The following is a 16,234-nucleotide window of genomic DNA, read 5'->3' as shown; positions in this document are numbered from 1 at the left end:
TTGAATCCTTTTCCATTAAACTTAGGCAGGTCTGGCATTTCTAATTTGTTCACTATAGGCCGCATTTTAGTCCATGTTTCAGCCAACCAAACAAACTGTGAGAGTCTTTCCTAAATCCCCAATCTGCAACATTAAATGCAGAATCTCTGCTTAGTGAGATTTTATCAATAAATTTACCCTGATCCAAATTTATGTTCCTTCCAACATTATCCCACACCCTCAATATTGTTTCACACACATACTCCACAAATTTCTGTCTCTATAAATTAGGAAACTTAAATAGTTCTTTTGGAATATAGTATACTTCTTCATGAGTTATACTTCATACCTCACCTTTAGGGGCCTGCTTCAATGAGTCTAGTTATAGCCTCTTTTCGTGCCTAGTGCAGCCATGGCTTGTGGTCCCAAGAAGTATCTGAAGAATGTAGCAGCTCCAAAGCATTGGATGCTGGATAAACTGACCAGTGTGTTTGCTCCTCGTCTATCTACTGGTCCCCATAAGCTGAGAGAATGTCTCCCTCTCATCATTTTCCTAAGGAACAGACTTAAGTATGCCCTAACAGGAGATAAAGTAAAGAAGATCTGTGTGCAGCATTTTATTAAGTTTGATGGCAAGGTCTGAACTGATATAACTTACCCTGCTGGTTTTATGGATGTCATCAGCATTGACAAGACTGGGGAGAATTTCCATCTGATCTATGACACCAAGGGTCATTTTGCTGTTCATTGGATTACACCTGAGGAGGACAAGTATAAGTTGTGCAAAGTGAGAAAGATCTTTGTGGGGACAAAAGGAATCCCTCATCTGGTGACTCATGATGCTCGCACCATCTGCTATCCTGATCCCCTCATCAAGGTGAATGACACCATTCAAATTGATTTGGACACTGGAAAGATTACTGATTTAATCAAGTTTGATACTGGTAATCTGTGTATGGTAACTGGAGGTGCTAACCTGGGAAGAATCGGTGTGATCACCAACAGAGAGAGACACCCTGGTTCTTTTGATGTAGTTCATGTGAAAGATGCCAATGGCAACAGCTTTGCCACCTGACTCTCCAACATTTTTGTTATTGGCAATGGCAACAAACCATGGATTTCTTTTGCTTGTGGAAAGGGTATCTGCCTTACCATTGCTGAAGAGAGAGACAAGAGACTGGCAGCCAAACAGAGCAGTGGGTAAAATGGTCCCTGACATGATGTGATTGGAAGGTGATTGGAAGTCTTTATACTTAATTAAAGGTCATACAGCACACACACACACACAAAATGAGTCTAGTTATAGGTCAAAAAACAAAGAGGGTTTGTGGGAGTGGGTCATGAGGAGAATCAGCATTGTCTTGCATGGCAGCTACATCAGAGGAGGCCATTACAATTTCCTCAGACAAGGCAGGGTTAATCCCCTCAGAACAGGGTGAGGGTGGAGTGGGTAGAGAAGCTGCCGCTACCACTAGTAGTGGGGAAGCCAGTACTACTGGGGTGGGGAGGCCGTTTCTCCTGATTGTGAGGGGGTGGAGAGGCTTCTTTCACTGCCAAAGAAGACTCATCAGAATTTAGGGGCTCAATGTCCCTAGCTTCATCAGTCTTCCCACACATCTTTATTCCAACTTACAGGATCCCATTCTTTCCGCATCAGTGTACCTACTTTAACAGTAAACACCCTGTGAGAGTGGGTGTTCAAATTATAGTGTAATTCAGCCAGATGCAGGATGAGATTATGTGTTTTATTTTCAGCAATCTCAGTCCTGCAGTATTGGAAATAGGGATCTCTTTTCAGAGCACCCAAAGAAACTTTCAGGTTTTTATGCCTAAGCTGAGAATTTGAATCCCTGAGTTCATCCTCTTCTTTCACTATTTTGTCCAGCTAATTGGGAGCAACAGAAATCTCAATATATTTCTCAGTTTTCCAGAAATGTTCAAAAGTATAATATGCACAGTTTCTCAGCCCCTTGCTTCTTATAAATGGTTGATTAGGAGTCTAATAGTATCATGGACTATCGGTGCCATCTTTATTTCTGGAAATAGAATCATTAGTGTCTCTAAATTTAATCAGGTTAGAGATGCAATTCTGGAAAGCCTCGAATCAACCCAGAAAAATCATCCTTAAAATTCTGTTCTAGTCTGGGTTCTCCAGAGAAACAGAACCCATAGGATGCAAGATACACACACACACACACACACACACACACACACACACACACACACACAGATATAAAGAGATCATAAGGAATTGGTTTATGTTGTTACTGAGGCTGAGAAGTCCCACAATCTGCGGTAAGCTTGGAGACTCAGGAGAACTCTTGGTGTAATTTTGGCCTGAATCTGATTACTAATGGTGTAAGTTCAAGTCCAAGTCCTTTTCTTTTTCTAGTCAGGCCTCCAGTGGATTGAATAAAGCCCATACACTTTAGGTAGAGCAATCTGCAGTCCTCAGTCTACCAATTCAAACATTAATTTCATCCAGAAATGCCCTCACAGACATGCTCAGATTAATGGTAGGCCAAATATCGAGGCACCCTGTGGCCCAGTCAAGTTGACACATAAAATTAACCATTATGTTCCTTCTCTCTCATTCATTTGTATCAGTATGGATGTATAGATTCTTGTTTTTTCAATGGATTTCATATATAACTATCATTATTTTGGTGCTCAAATTGTCTCAGATTTCGTTTGTGACAGCCACTTTAAACTGATATCTGTGTCACTTGACATGCTTGCATTTTCTTTTAGGGACTTTTTTTCTGGCATAACAAGCTATCCCAGGCTCACTTTATACTTTCTTTCCCCAGCGCTGAAATTTAGCTGTTTCTCTAAGAAGGTCTGGGTTCTTTTAGGAAAAGATGGTGTTTAGAATTGAAGATCTTGGTGTTTAATGTGCTTATTGTTATTGGGATGGTATTGTTGCTAGATCCACTCAGCAGAAAAAGGTAGGAAAAGTATCTGTATATGTATTTACATACACATATATCTATGCTTTTAATTCTACCTATGTATGTGTATATGTATGTATATGTGTGTGTTTTTAAAAATGAGTTTCCACCAGCACACCAATACTCTCAATTCCCAGCCAGCACCTAACACACTGACCTAAAAATTTTCAAACACTCTTGCTTTCTATATTTGTAAATCCCTTCTCTAGCCTCAAAATATTTACTAACATGCTCAGTTTCACCTGTATTTAACCAGTCTTCCAACCATACCAGCCACGTCGTCAAGATCTCAGCCTCATGTTTCTTTTTCAGCTTCTCTGCCATCTCTTTGGCCCTTGGGCATGCTTCCACCTCCACATCTCATGGTCAGACTGCCACCTCCGAGGGGAGGGAACAGAAAGGAGCTTCAACAACTCCTTAATATTGTATTTTTAAATATAGTAAACACTTTGAATATATAGATTTAATATTCACGGATTCAGATAATTATAAGTATTCTCCAAGGTCTTTGTAAGAGTTGATAATTCTGCTGAGGCATGAATTTACATTAAACATGCAGCGCTGTGGGCCTTGCAGATGCCACCGCCCCGGAGCCGCCCTCGCCGCCCAGCCATGGTCAATCCCACCATGTTCTTCGGCATCGCCGTGGACGGCGAGCCCTTGGGCCGCGTCTCCTTCGAGCTGTTTGCAGACAAAGTTCCAAAGACAGCAGAGAACTTCCGTGCCCTGAGCACTGGGGAGAAAGGATTTGGTTATAAAGGTTCCTGCTTTCACAGGATTACTCCGGGATTTATGTGCCGGACTTCACACGGCAAAACGGCACTGGAGGCAAGTCCATCTATGGGGAGAAGTTTGATGATGAGAATTTCATCCCGAAGCACACGGGTCCTGGCATCCTGTCCATGTCAACGCTGGACCCAACGTGACCGGTTCCCAGTTCTTCATCTGCACTGCCAAGACCGAGTGGTTGGATGGCAAGCTTGTAGTCTTTGGCAAGGTCAAAGAAGGCATGAACATCGTGGAGGCCATGGAGCGCTTTGGATCCAGGAACAGCAAGACCAGCAAGAAGATCACCATTGCTGACTGTGGACAGATCTAATAAATCTGACTTGTGTTTTATCTTAACTACCAGACCATTCCTTCTGTAGCTCGGGAGAGCACCCTTCCACCCCCACCTCCTCGAAATACCCCAGAATCTTTGCGGGCTCCATGGTTCCTTATCCCCAGGTCTAGCTGGATTGCAGAGTTCAGTTTATGATGATGAAATAAAACCTAAACCACAACAACAACAACAACAACAACAACAAAAACATGTCAGGCTGTGGTTAAGAGAAAGTCACTTATTCCCAGTGCTCCATTCACTGGGTGTTATACGCACAGTGAATCATGGAACACTACATCAAAAACTAATGATGTAATGTATGGTGATTAACATAACATAATAAAAAAATAAATAAATATGTATTCCTGAAAAAAAAAAAAAGAAAGTCACTTACTGTGGTAGTTTTAAATATATCCACAAATTCTTTGCTATTCTTCCCATCAAGAAGTGGAATCTAATTCTTCCCATGAATAAGGGCTGGCCTTAATGACTTGCTTTTAACAAATAGAATATGGCAGAAATGATATCACATTATATCCAAGGCCAGATGCTATAAGGTGATCTGTCTCTTTTCCTCTTGGGATGCTTTCTTTTGGAACCCAGCCCCACGCTGTGAGGAATTCCAGGCCATATGGAGAGTCCATGTCTAGGTGTTTTGAACAGTATTCCAGCTGAAGTCTCAGCCAAAGGCCAGCATTAACTACCAGACACGTAAGATGACTCCAGTCCCCAGCCATTGTCTGACTATAACCAAATAAGATACCCTGAGCAAAAACTGCCTAGCTGAGCCCAATCAACCCCCAGGCTCCTGAGAGAGAATCATAATGAAACATTTGGGTTTCCTTTCAGCTGCAGAGTTTGAGATGGTTTATTACACAACAGTAGATAACTAGAACATTTATCTAATGACTGTGTCTATCCACTTGTCTAGAATCTGATCTGAACACAGATTTTCCATTTATATTTTAATATAGTAACTTACTTAATTCTTCTAACAACTCTATCAAGTAGACATTAAAATCCCCAATTTTTAGAGTTGATAAGTAATATGTTATCATGGAAACTTGAGAAATTAAGTCTTAGACAATGTTAAGGGTCTGCTGCAATTCATTTTTGTTTTTGTTTTTCTTTTTTTTCAGGATCTTAAACCTTGATTACCTCAAGGACTTTTTCAGTCATTCCCTTTTACTTTTATGCAGCACTTGAAGCCACATAGCATCACCTTCTTTAAGAAATTTTCCTTTTTTTCTAGCTTCCACAACATTACAGTGGCCTATTTTTTCATTCACTTCTTCAACAACTTCTTTTCTGCCTTCTTGGCTCTTCTTTCTGCCCCCAGTTTCCCAAGGTGACATTTCCCAAGGTGCAATCTGAAGTACTCTACTCTCTTTACAGTCTTTCTCAGAAGTCTTCTTCTCTCACTATAATTATCATTTCTAAACAGATAAATTTCCCTATCTGAATTGATAGCCCTGATTTTTTTCTATATTTGTATTTTCTGGCTCATCATTTCCTCTTTAAAACCTCCGTGTCATCCCAAAATACAATTAGGACAGAACCATACTTCCAACTTCCTTTTCATCCTTTCTCTTATATTTGACACGACCTCTACCCGAGCCATTGCCTGCCTACTGGTTGCTAGGCTTCCAACCTCCTTCCCTAACCTGTCATATTTATTAGTACCAGCTCATATCCCTAAAATATTTTCATATTAAATCCTGATTGAAAACTTCCAATGTATATATACATTTGGTCCTATATGTATAAAGGACATAAAGATTCTCCAGAACTGGACCACAACTGTTTTACTAATTTGTCTCATCCTCACCTCTCAAATGTAATTCCAGTATCAGTCGGATGCGTCTATTCACTGTCCCTTAAACATTTCTTGTCATGCTTACCTCTTCAGCTTTGCTTCCTTTGCTTCCCTGGAGTTCTCTCATTTTTTTGTATTTGTTCAACTCTAACCCTCAAGGTATTCTTATCAGCCCAAGTGGTGATAAAGGGCCTTGAAGAAAAATAAAACAGTATTAAAGGGAGATACGTATGTACGGGAGGTGGGAAGTACTATTTTATAGAAAATGGCCAGGGGATTCCTCTGTCATAGAGGAGATCTGGAAGAAATGAAGAGAGATCCACAGACATATCTGAGAGAAGATTATTCTAAGCAGAGGAAACAGCAAATGCAAAGGCCCTGCAGCAGAATGTGCTTGGTATGGTCAAGAAACAAGGAATACTGCAGGGCTAGAGTAGAATGAGCAAGGGAAAGGATTTGGAGATGAAGTCAGGGAGGTTGGGGTACCGTTCTTCCAGAATGGTGATGGTTATTCCAAGGACTGTGGCTTGACTCCATGTAAGAAAATCATTGGACTGCAGGCTTTGGACGTAGTGTCATCTGGTTTATGTGTTAGATCAGAACTTTGATTATCATGGTATCCCTTCTCTGGAAATGCCAGGAATCTGGCAATTTATAAAATCAGGAAAACCTCCTTGCTTTTAAAGAAACCCATCTAACCTATGGTTTATTTTACTATAAGTTTAAATCATAGTATATTCAATATTTGGAGATTTCAAAATTTTATGGGCTTGTTTCTTAATTTTGTTCTGCTTTTCTTTTCTTTGATTTTACTGTTTTGTAACATAATTTTATTCTCCAAAGTAATACATATACATAGTTTAAAAGACAAATATTGGCACAAGTTTATAAAAGAAATGGTGTTCTTTTCCTTTCCCTTTCCTACCTCTGACTCCTGCTCTCCCATGGTAATTACTTTTAATTCTTTTATCTTTGTTTATAGTATACCTAAGTAATATGTTTATACTGCCATTCAGGATTTTTTTTTCCAGTTTTAGATATTATCTGTTAATTTCCTCCAGAGAATGTAATGATACAACTCTATCATGTATCTCTCTTGTGGGCTACATATATGTTCTCATTTCCCTTCCACCTTTTCCCTATATAGTTTTTTCAGTTTTTGGATAGGTCAGTATTCAGTGTTTATATTATTATAGCCATGAAAATATTGTCGAACCATGTTGTATACTATGATTATTTTCTTTGCTTATATAACTTTTTTCTCATTTCTCTTTCTTTCTTTCTTTCTTTCTTTCTTTCTTTCTTTCTTTCTTTCTTTAATTATTCCTATTTGGTTCTTTTATAGTTGCCTGTGTACCTATATCATTAGTTCTTTTCAAACTCTCCAAATGCATTTTAAAATCAGTCCTACATTTTTTTTTAATATGGTCAAATGCATCAGGTAAACTGTCAGTTCTTTTCTTTTTTTTTAATTTGTTTTCTTGAAAAGCCATCCCTTCTAGAACCCTCTGTACTTTTGCTCCAATCTGGACAGGGTGTTCTCTAGACCTGTTGCCTCTTGTCACCCTTGGACTTCTTCATCTTTCTAGCACTTCATTATACCATCATCCCAGAAATAATACCCTTTAGCTCTCTCTTATATTATAGCCCATATTTCTTGGGTCTTTTTTGTTGTTGTTGTTATACCATATTTTCCATTAGCTTCCTAAGAAAGATGTCATCAAAGGTAATTTTTTTTTTACCTTACATATCTGAAAATATATTTATTCCACTGATAATTTGGTTTTGAACTCTGGGTTACAGATCTCTTTTTTTTTGCCCTTAGTTAGAAAGGCATTGCTTTGTTATCATCTAGCTTTTTATGCTGTTGAGAAATTTGATATTTGATTTCTAATCTGTTATTACATTCTGGTGTTTAGTTAGCATGAAGGGACAGACTTTATTCACCTTCTCAGCTAATCTTGTTCTAGGACATTCCCTGTTTTCATAGATATCTTGTGTCTCTAATTTCTCACCATTTCTAGATTTTGCAGCATAAATTATCCTGCTCTTATTTGGCATTGCTTGCTGTTGGGACTTAAGTTTTAACTTATCTGCTCTGTTATATTAGAGACCACTCAATTACCTATTTTCCATCTTCCAAAATTATGTTTAAATCTCTTGTTTTCTTTATTTTTTTCACTCTTTCTTCTTGTGGGGTTTATACTTCTTAGAAACTTATTTGTATTGATTTCTGGACATTGCAGGGACTAAATATGTGTTCAATATGCCATGTTTGACAGGAAGTTAAGGATTTCAGAATTTTAAGAAACAAACCTATCTTTCTACCTTTGTTTAAAGAGCTTCAATTTCCATATACAGTCTATCTATAAAGCAAATTCCCTAATAGTGCAAAGTAACATCTGCCAACATAAGAATGCTAGATAGGAATTGAATTCATGAAAATCAAATCAACACATTAGTCAGGGTCTAACATGACAGTACTAGGCATCAAGAGGATATTAAAGAAGTATATGATATGGTCTCTTCTTTTAGGGTGCTTACCATCTTGTTGGGATGATAAGGTACACACACTATCATATGAGAGAGTTAAAGATTTCATTAGAAATATAAAAAAATACTAGAAATGGACTTGAACAAAAAAATTGATGGTTTAATTAAGTGGAATAGATAAGGTAGGCGCTTCTGAGAAGAATGGGAATGTATGAATAAAGGTATGAATATAACATAAAAATGTTCTAAAAATAAAATACATTTGCAACACTGACAGTTTCTTACCTACTTTGTCCATTTTACGTAATCTTTTTTTGGGGGGGAGGTTGAAGGTAGTAGCAATAATCAATTTCAAAGAAATGTTAGTGACCTTAATTATTTACAGTCATTGTAGGCCTCAAAATGGGGTTTTCTTCAGACATTCTTTGAGTCTTTCTGTTTCAGCTACATGATTCGAAGTGGAGATCAGCCCCTGTGTCTGGCAAAGCTAGACTTAATTGGATTAGCAAATGCAAGTCTAGAATTTTAAATACCAAATTTGTGCACATTCTTGGCACTCTACACCCATTGGAGGTATTTCGGAATGCTTAAAAGTCTCCAAAGGGTCCAGACTAACCAATCTACCCACTTGGGGCAAAAATTTCAACCTAAGGAGGCTACATTTTCATTTTAAAATGTTTTCCAATTTCTCAGTATACCACTGCAGTTTAGCTCCTTGCTTGTGAGCCTAAGTGTATCAGAGAATATACCCCCTATTCTTTTTTCTTCTATCTCCCTAGATAGTTGCTAGGCCTTCATTTATCCATTTGCCATTTCCCACATTTGATAAATGAATGCTGAATATAATATTTGTATTCAAACATGTGAGTTCTCATCCAAATGTAGTCCTCAGTGAGGCAAGAGAATGTTAATATCCCTTTCTCCCTTCCCTATCCTCATCTTTACAATCCTGGGAGTTTAACTAGCTTGCTTTATGAAATTTAACTCTGCTGACAGTCTTCAGTCTTCTTCAATGTTTAATTCAAATCTACTGCTCTGCCATAAAACCTTTCCCAATTCTAATATATATTTTACCCTATATTACCTGAATTGTGTTTTATTTACCACAGACTCAGACATTTTAGCGTGTACTATTTCTCTAATAATACGATGTGTATTTGATGTGATCAGTCCCCATAGATTGATCAAGAAATAAATTTCAAGAGGCACCTGGGTGGCTCAGTCAGTTCAGCATCTGACTCTTGATTTTGGCTTAGGTCATGATCTCAGGGTCCTAAGATCAAGCCCCATGTCAGGCTCCGTGCTGAGCGGGGAGTCTCCTTGAGATTCTCTCTCGCCTTCTGCCCTTCCCCCGCATTCGCATGCACTCTCCCCACTCTCTAAAATCAATAAATCTTTTTAAAAAAAGAAATTTCAAAGATGTCATATTACATATAGAATATAATTTTGCTGATAATTCAATCCTTTATTGGACATACACAAAGTGGATCAATTGGTTTTACTACAACTGATTCTAACCAATTATAACCATGTTTCAATTGCAATAATCTTAGTTAAAAATAACCATCTTTCAAGACATGTATGTTTCCCCCCCAAAAATACATTCTATAACTAGATTTTTGAATGTGAAAAATATTTCCACCTCAGAAGTTAATTTTCCACCCCAGAAAAATATTTCCATTTCAGGTATCTTGAAATTTATGGATAAAATGTTTTCAGTACAGAACTGTGTGTTTGGTGAATGGAGATTTACAAAGAGAAAATGAACATCAAAACTTCAGCTTAATCTTCAGCAGTTCTTTGCACAAATCCTCCCCTTGTACCCTAACTTTGAAGACTAATTAACACATATATCATTTTGCCTTTGCAGTTCTTACTTTCAAACACTCTCTCGGTTTTATGTTACTCTGGATTTGAAGACCAGTCTCTCTGCACTTTTTACCAAAAGAGCAATAGACAAGGGAAGGAAAGAAGGGAGGAAAGGCAGAAGGGGTGGAAAAGAGGAAGGAAGGAAATCACTCAAGTCGTATTTTTCATTGTGTGTAGTTTTCCTAAAGATGGTTATGGAGGAGGGGTTAGATTCTGAGCTTGGAGCCTTTTCTAGCTTCCAGTTCATTCCTTCTTCATTTTTCTGGAGTTATCAATAAGTGTTTCCTTTTGTCTTACCTAAAACACATCTATTTCTATTCAGATGCTGGAAGCACAGCTTCTCCTCTGAAATGGGCTTTTAAAATCTTGTGTTTAATAAAGGTAGTCCTCTTCTTGCATATGAATTTTCTATTAGCTGCCAAGAAAATTGAAGTTTCTTGATATCCCTAGACTTAAAGATTCCTTAGCTTCTTTTGAACATCCTTAGAAACAACCTGGACACCCACCTTATAAACTTATATTAAAGTAAAAGACACTTGGGTCTTGGTTCCATGAGATATCCTGTGACTATGTATACCTTCAATACCTCAAGATGAACCATCATAAATATGGCCTTTTGTGGCAGGAAAAAAAATATGTTGGGAAACTTGGTAACTTCGAGAACATTGCTTTGTGTTTAAAGTATTGTGTATTGTTACCATAGTAGTTAATATTTATTAAACCTTTACTTGGGCTATGTACTGGTCTATCTCCATTCCCTACAAAGATCCTGTAAAGTCACTGTATTTGTTTTCTGCTATAACAAATTACCATAAACTGGGTGGCTTAAAACTCACCTATATTCTCATAGTTCTAGAGGCCAAATCATGGAAACCAAGAGATCTACAGGACCGTGCTCTCTTTGAAGACTCTAAGCAGAATATCTTTCCTTGCCTCGTTCAGCTTCATGTGGCTCAAGCATTTCTTGGCTTGTGGAATAATTCCAGTCTCTACCTTCATCTTCACATGGCCTTCTCTTTTCCCTATGTGTCTCTCCTCTGTGTGTCTCTTATGAGGACACTCATCATTGGACTCAGAAAATCTTGAATCATGCCTCAAGATATTTAACGTAATTATATCTGCAAACACCCCTTTTCCAAATAGGGTCATATTCATAGGTTGTGGGGGTTAGAACATGGACATGTGGGGACAACCATTCAACCCACTACTGTCATTGAAGCTTTTTTTAATGGATGAAGAAACTAAAGTTCAGAAAATTCACATAACTTGGTCAAGATTAGATAAACAAAATTTAATCTGGATTAGTCTCTCACCAAAATATGCGCTATTTTTATTACACTGTCTCTTATGTGAAGCTCTGGATTGCATGTATATCTTGAGTAGAGTTGGAAATCTATAAATGTGGTGAATCTCATTCTCTTTTCATACTAGGCATGCTATTATCATCTTAGTGCCCCTCCAAGTAAACCTATCTTTACCAGGAAACATGCCAGTGGAACTTTTTTTGAGAATATGCCTGAAGCACACTTTTCCCAATTATCCCAAGTTAAAACACTAATAAAGAACATCAATTCCCCAGCAAACCAATCACTGCTGTAAGTGGCATTTATATCATTCTCTTTCAAATCAGCAGAAGAAGCAGATGGCTTAAGTCATATATTTGGGCGATCAGCAAGCCACAATTTTCTATAGATGAATGTGAACAGCACTTTTAAAAACATAATTTTTATGGCATTGCCGGAAATGGCCAGCAATCCCTGTACCGATGGATGAAAGATTACTCCAAACTTTGCTGTGAAAGAGAGGAGAAGGCAAGGGGGTCAATGCTCAGAAACGAAGACCCTTTGCTCTTCTTTGCTCCTGCCTTTACTGGTCCTTCAGGATAATCATAAATCTTTATCACTGTTTCTCAAGCATGTGATCTGTGACAAGGAGTCTTACTGGAACTAGGAGAATCTGTTTATGGGAAAGATACAATATGCTAATCTGCTATGCTAATCTGTGTGTTCTAGTGTTCTATGAGTTCTGCTAAACATAGTCTAGGGGACAATGCATACATTTCTTAGATCACAGGGCAGCTGTTTGGGCTAAGAAAGCTTTGGGGAAGGCAATTTCCACCACATTCCTATGGCAGAGAAGTCACTAGACCTCAGCATTCCAAAGGCCTGCGCCCTTCTCCGAAACCTTCCCTCACCCCCAACGACCTCCATGTTACATTTTAGCAAGCCAGGTATTATGGATGATTTCATGCTCTATATTAACCCCAACATGGCATGTTTTAATCTTAATGGTTCTTTATCACCAAAATTCAGAAGACACCCTTAACTTGGTACACATGACAAGCTGACCTAAACCCAGATGTTCTGAGCTCACAACCTTTCTGAAGATTTTAATTTTAGGCTTAGCTGCCATTTTTTTCTGACCTATCAAATAGAGTTATTTCAAAATAACAGACATTTTGTTTCATTCTTTGACCCAAGAATGGCAAATTTTCATCATTTTTTTTATATAAGTTTATTATTTCCTAATTCATTTCAGCTCTTTCCCTCAGCAGTTGCACCAAAGTGCATTTTCACAGAGAATTTCATGGTCTTTTTTTAATGAAAATTAATTCAGTGTTGTATGCTTTTGATTTTTACAACTTTAGTCCCATTTTATGGCTGGGGAAGTTGGTTCAGAGACAAATGACTTTTCATAAATTATAAGGCAAGCTCTCATCAGAGACTTGCTGGCTGTTGCTCTTAAGACTATGACTGACTTTTGTCAAATGTAACCCATATAAAAATAGACTCTGATTTTATAACTTATAGTCTTTCCTCTCCTTGCAGTTGTCACTTTCCTCAACATCTGCTTAGCCCTTCAGGAGTTCCCCTGCAGTATGTTAATTTCACAATTACTTATTTCATGATTTTATGTCTTTTTGAGATTCTTTATCTAGACTGTAGGCTGAGAATCTTTTTTGCTTTGAATCCCTTTCCTAATCCCCCAAGATGCCTGAGTTATTATTCTATTCCCACTAGAAACCCAGAATGTTTGCTGATATTAGTGTCTGAAGTGAAGGTTGCTCATTTCTACTGCTTTAGTCTAGGCTTCTTTACCATGGCATTGTATGTATTAAAGATTATGGACTCTGGAGTCAGGCAACCTAGGTTCAATTCCAGCTCTACTATGTACCTTGGTCAAATTACTTGTCCTCTGTGTCCCTTAGTTTTCCAATCTATAAAATGGAGATAATAATGGTACTTATATGACAGGATTTGTAATGATTAAGTAAGTTAATACTAAAATGAGAATGATGCCTAGAATGTAATGATCATTAAATATATATTTATTGAAGAAGTAATTTTCCCCAAGATTTGTGCCGCTACCACATGTTGTGTTTCTGCCCCTAATCTCGTTCCCCACCAATTCACTTGTGACTACAGTCAGAGTGATCCTTCTAAAGTACAAATAGGATACTCTGCTTCTCTGCTTAAATATCTAAATAGAATTTCAGCTTCCAGCTGTCATGGATTGAGCTGCCCAGGTGCCCCCAATCAACCCAATTTTTTAAATGGCAAGTGAAGTAAACAAATTTTATAAAAGACAAAATACAAATGGCCAATAATCATGTAAAAAGATGTTCAACATTACTGGTCGTTGCTGGAAATACATAAAATCGTAATGAAATACCATTTCATAACTATAGAATGACTAAAATTAAAAGAACTGATAATATGAAGTATTGGCAAGGATGGAAAAACAAGAATTTTCACACATTTATGGTGAGATATAAAATGGCATGACCACTTTTAAGAACAATTTGCAAATTTCTCTAAAGTTGAACATACTTATAATATGACCTAGCAAATCTTTTCTTAGGTATTTCTGCAAAATAAATGAAAACTTTTGTCCATAAGGTGACTTGTACATAAATGTTCATAGCTACTTTATTGACAGTGGCCAAACAACCCAAATAATAATGAGTTCTAGTAAATGAGTGGATAAACAAATTATAGTACATCATAAAATCAAATATTACTCAGCAAAAAAAAAAAAAGAAACTATTGATACATAAAACATGGAGGAATTTCACAGATATGCTGAGTAAAAAAAAGTAAAAATTCATATGAAAAAATTCTACTTACATGAAATTGTAGAATAAGTAAAATCAAACCATAAAAGTGAATAAAAGCAGAACAGTTTTTACCTGAGTCAGAAAGTGAGGGGAGCAAGAGAGGAGATGACTACAAAGGGGCACTAGCAAACTTTCCCAGGAGATGGAAATGTTCGATATCTTGATTGGAGTGTAGGTTACACATGTATACATTTGTCAGAATTTTTTTGATCTTAAATGTATGCATTTTATTTAATGTAAATTCAATTCAGTTCATTAAAAAAAAATTAGATCTTTCATATCCTGACTTCCATCCCCCTCTGGAGCCTAATCTCTGTTTCATCTTGAACTTTAAGTTTTCTCCATTTTGGGTACTTCTTGCCTTCAAGTTTTTGCATAAACTGTCCCCACTACTTGATAATCTTTCCACTTTTTCACCTTTCCTTCTAACCCCAGATTGGTTAGGTGCTCTTCCCATCTGTTTCCAAGCCATTCTAATATAATGCTCAATAGATAATATATTCTGTACATGTTATTACATGTTATTGTTTTTGCTTGTTTAATTATCTGTCTTTCCTGTTAAAGTCTAACCTCCCTGAATATAGGAATTGTGTCCACTTTGTTTGCCACCATACCTATCATGGCCTTGGCTTGTAATTGGCACTTAATATATATTTATTGAATGAGTAAATGAATGAACCAATAAATGAACAAATGAGCTTACATAAACGTCCTGAAATCTTTAGGTAGATTCTGTGATTTCAAGGTTCTGTTCTCTAAGTAAAATTAATTGAGGGCTTCCCCCTCTAAGTGAGTGTTATTTTTGGTATGGCACCACACATTTTATTATAGGTATTTTCTTCTAAATTGTATTTCTCAGAAGCCACCGTTTTTGTAGGAGCAGTGAGTCACAAAAATGCAATTCTTGGCTCTGCTTTTCCCCAATATCCCGGCCCCCCAGCTAGCCAGACCAAACATTCCTTATTAACCATGTTTTTGATTGTGTACAGGATTTCTGTCGGATTTAGATTGTCTATCAAGATATTCAGTAATCTTTCACTCTGAAAAGTATAGCATAATTTTCCTTTTTTATAAGGTTCTCTACCTTTTTGCAAACGCTTTTTAAAAAAATAGGTGCGAAAAGAGAGAGTTTGACTTCTTCTTTGCCAATTTGAATACCTTTTACTTCTTTTTGTTGTCTGATTGCTGTTGCTAGGACTTCTAGTTCTATGTTGAACAATAGTGGCTAGAGTGGGCATCCTTGATGTGTTCCTGATCTTAAGGGAAAGGCTCTCAGCTTTTCCCCATTGAGGATGATATTCGCTGTGGGTTTTTCATAGCTGGATTTTATGAACTTGAGGAATGTTCCCTCTATCCCTATACTCTGAAGAGTTTTAATCAGGAAAGGATGTTGTATTTTGTCAAATGCTTTTTCTGCATCAATTGAGAGGACAATATGGTTCTTCTCCCTCCTCTTATTAATGTGTTCTATCACACTGATTGATTTGCGAATGTTGAACCACCCTTGCATCCTGGGGATAAATCCCACTTGGTCGTGGTGGATGATCCTTTTAATGTATTGTTGGATCCTATTAGCTAGGATTTTGTTGAGGATTTTGGAATCCATATTCATCAGTGATATATGACATGATACTTTATGTGGAAAATCCAAAAGACTCCACCCCCAAATTACTAGAACTCATACAGCAATTCAGTAATGTGGCAGGATACAAAATCAATGCACAGGAATCAGTTGCTTTCTTATACACTAACAATGCAACTGTAGAAAGAGAAATTAGAGAAACGATTCCATTTACAATACCACCAAAAACCATAAGATACCTCGGAATAAACCTAATCAAAGAGATAAAGGATCTATACTCTAGGAACTACAGAACACTTGTGAAAGAAGTTGAATAAGATACAAA

General features: G+C 37.2%; 2 pseudogenes; both read left to right on the top strand.

Moving 5' to 3' along the window:
* The first annotated feature begins 391 nt into the window (after positions 1-391).
* LOC116639155 lies at positions 392-1,183 on the top strand (annotated as a pseudogene).
* A 2,359-nt stretch (positions 1,184-3,542) lies between these two features.
* LOC116639199 lies at positions 3,543-4,055 on the top strand (annotated as a pseudogene).
* Positions 4,056-16,234: the final 12,179 nt, after the last annotated feature.

This window comes from Phoca vitulina, unplaced genomic scaffold (assembly GCF_004348235.1).
Source record: "Phoca vitulina isolate PV1807 unplaced genomic scaffold, GSC_HSeal_1.0 scaffold17, whole genome shotgun sequence".
NCBI lineage: Eukaryota > Metazoa > Chordata > Mammalia > Carnivora > Phocidae > Phoca > Phoca vitulina.
This window is presented reverse-complemented; position numbering and strand designations above follow the sequence as displayed.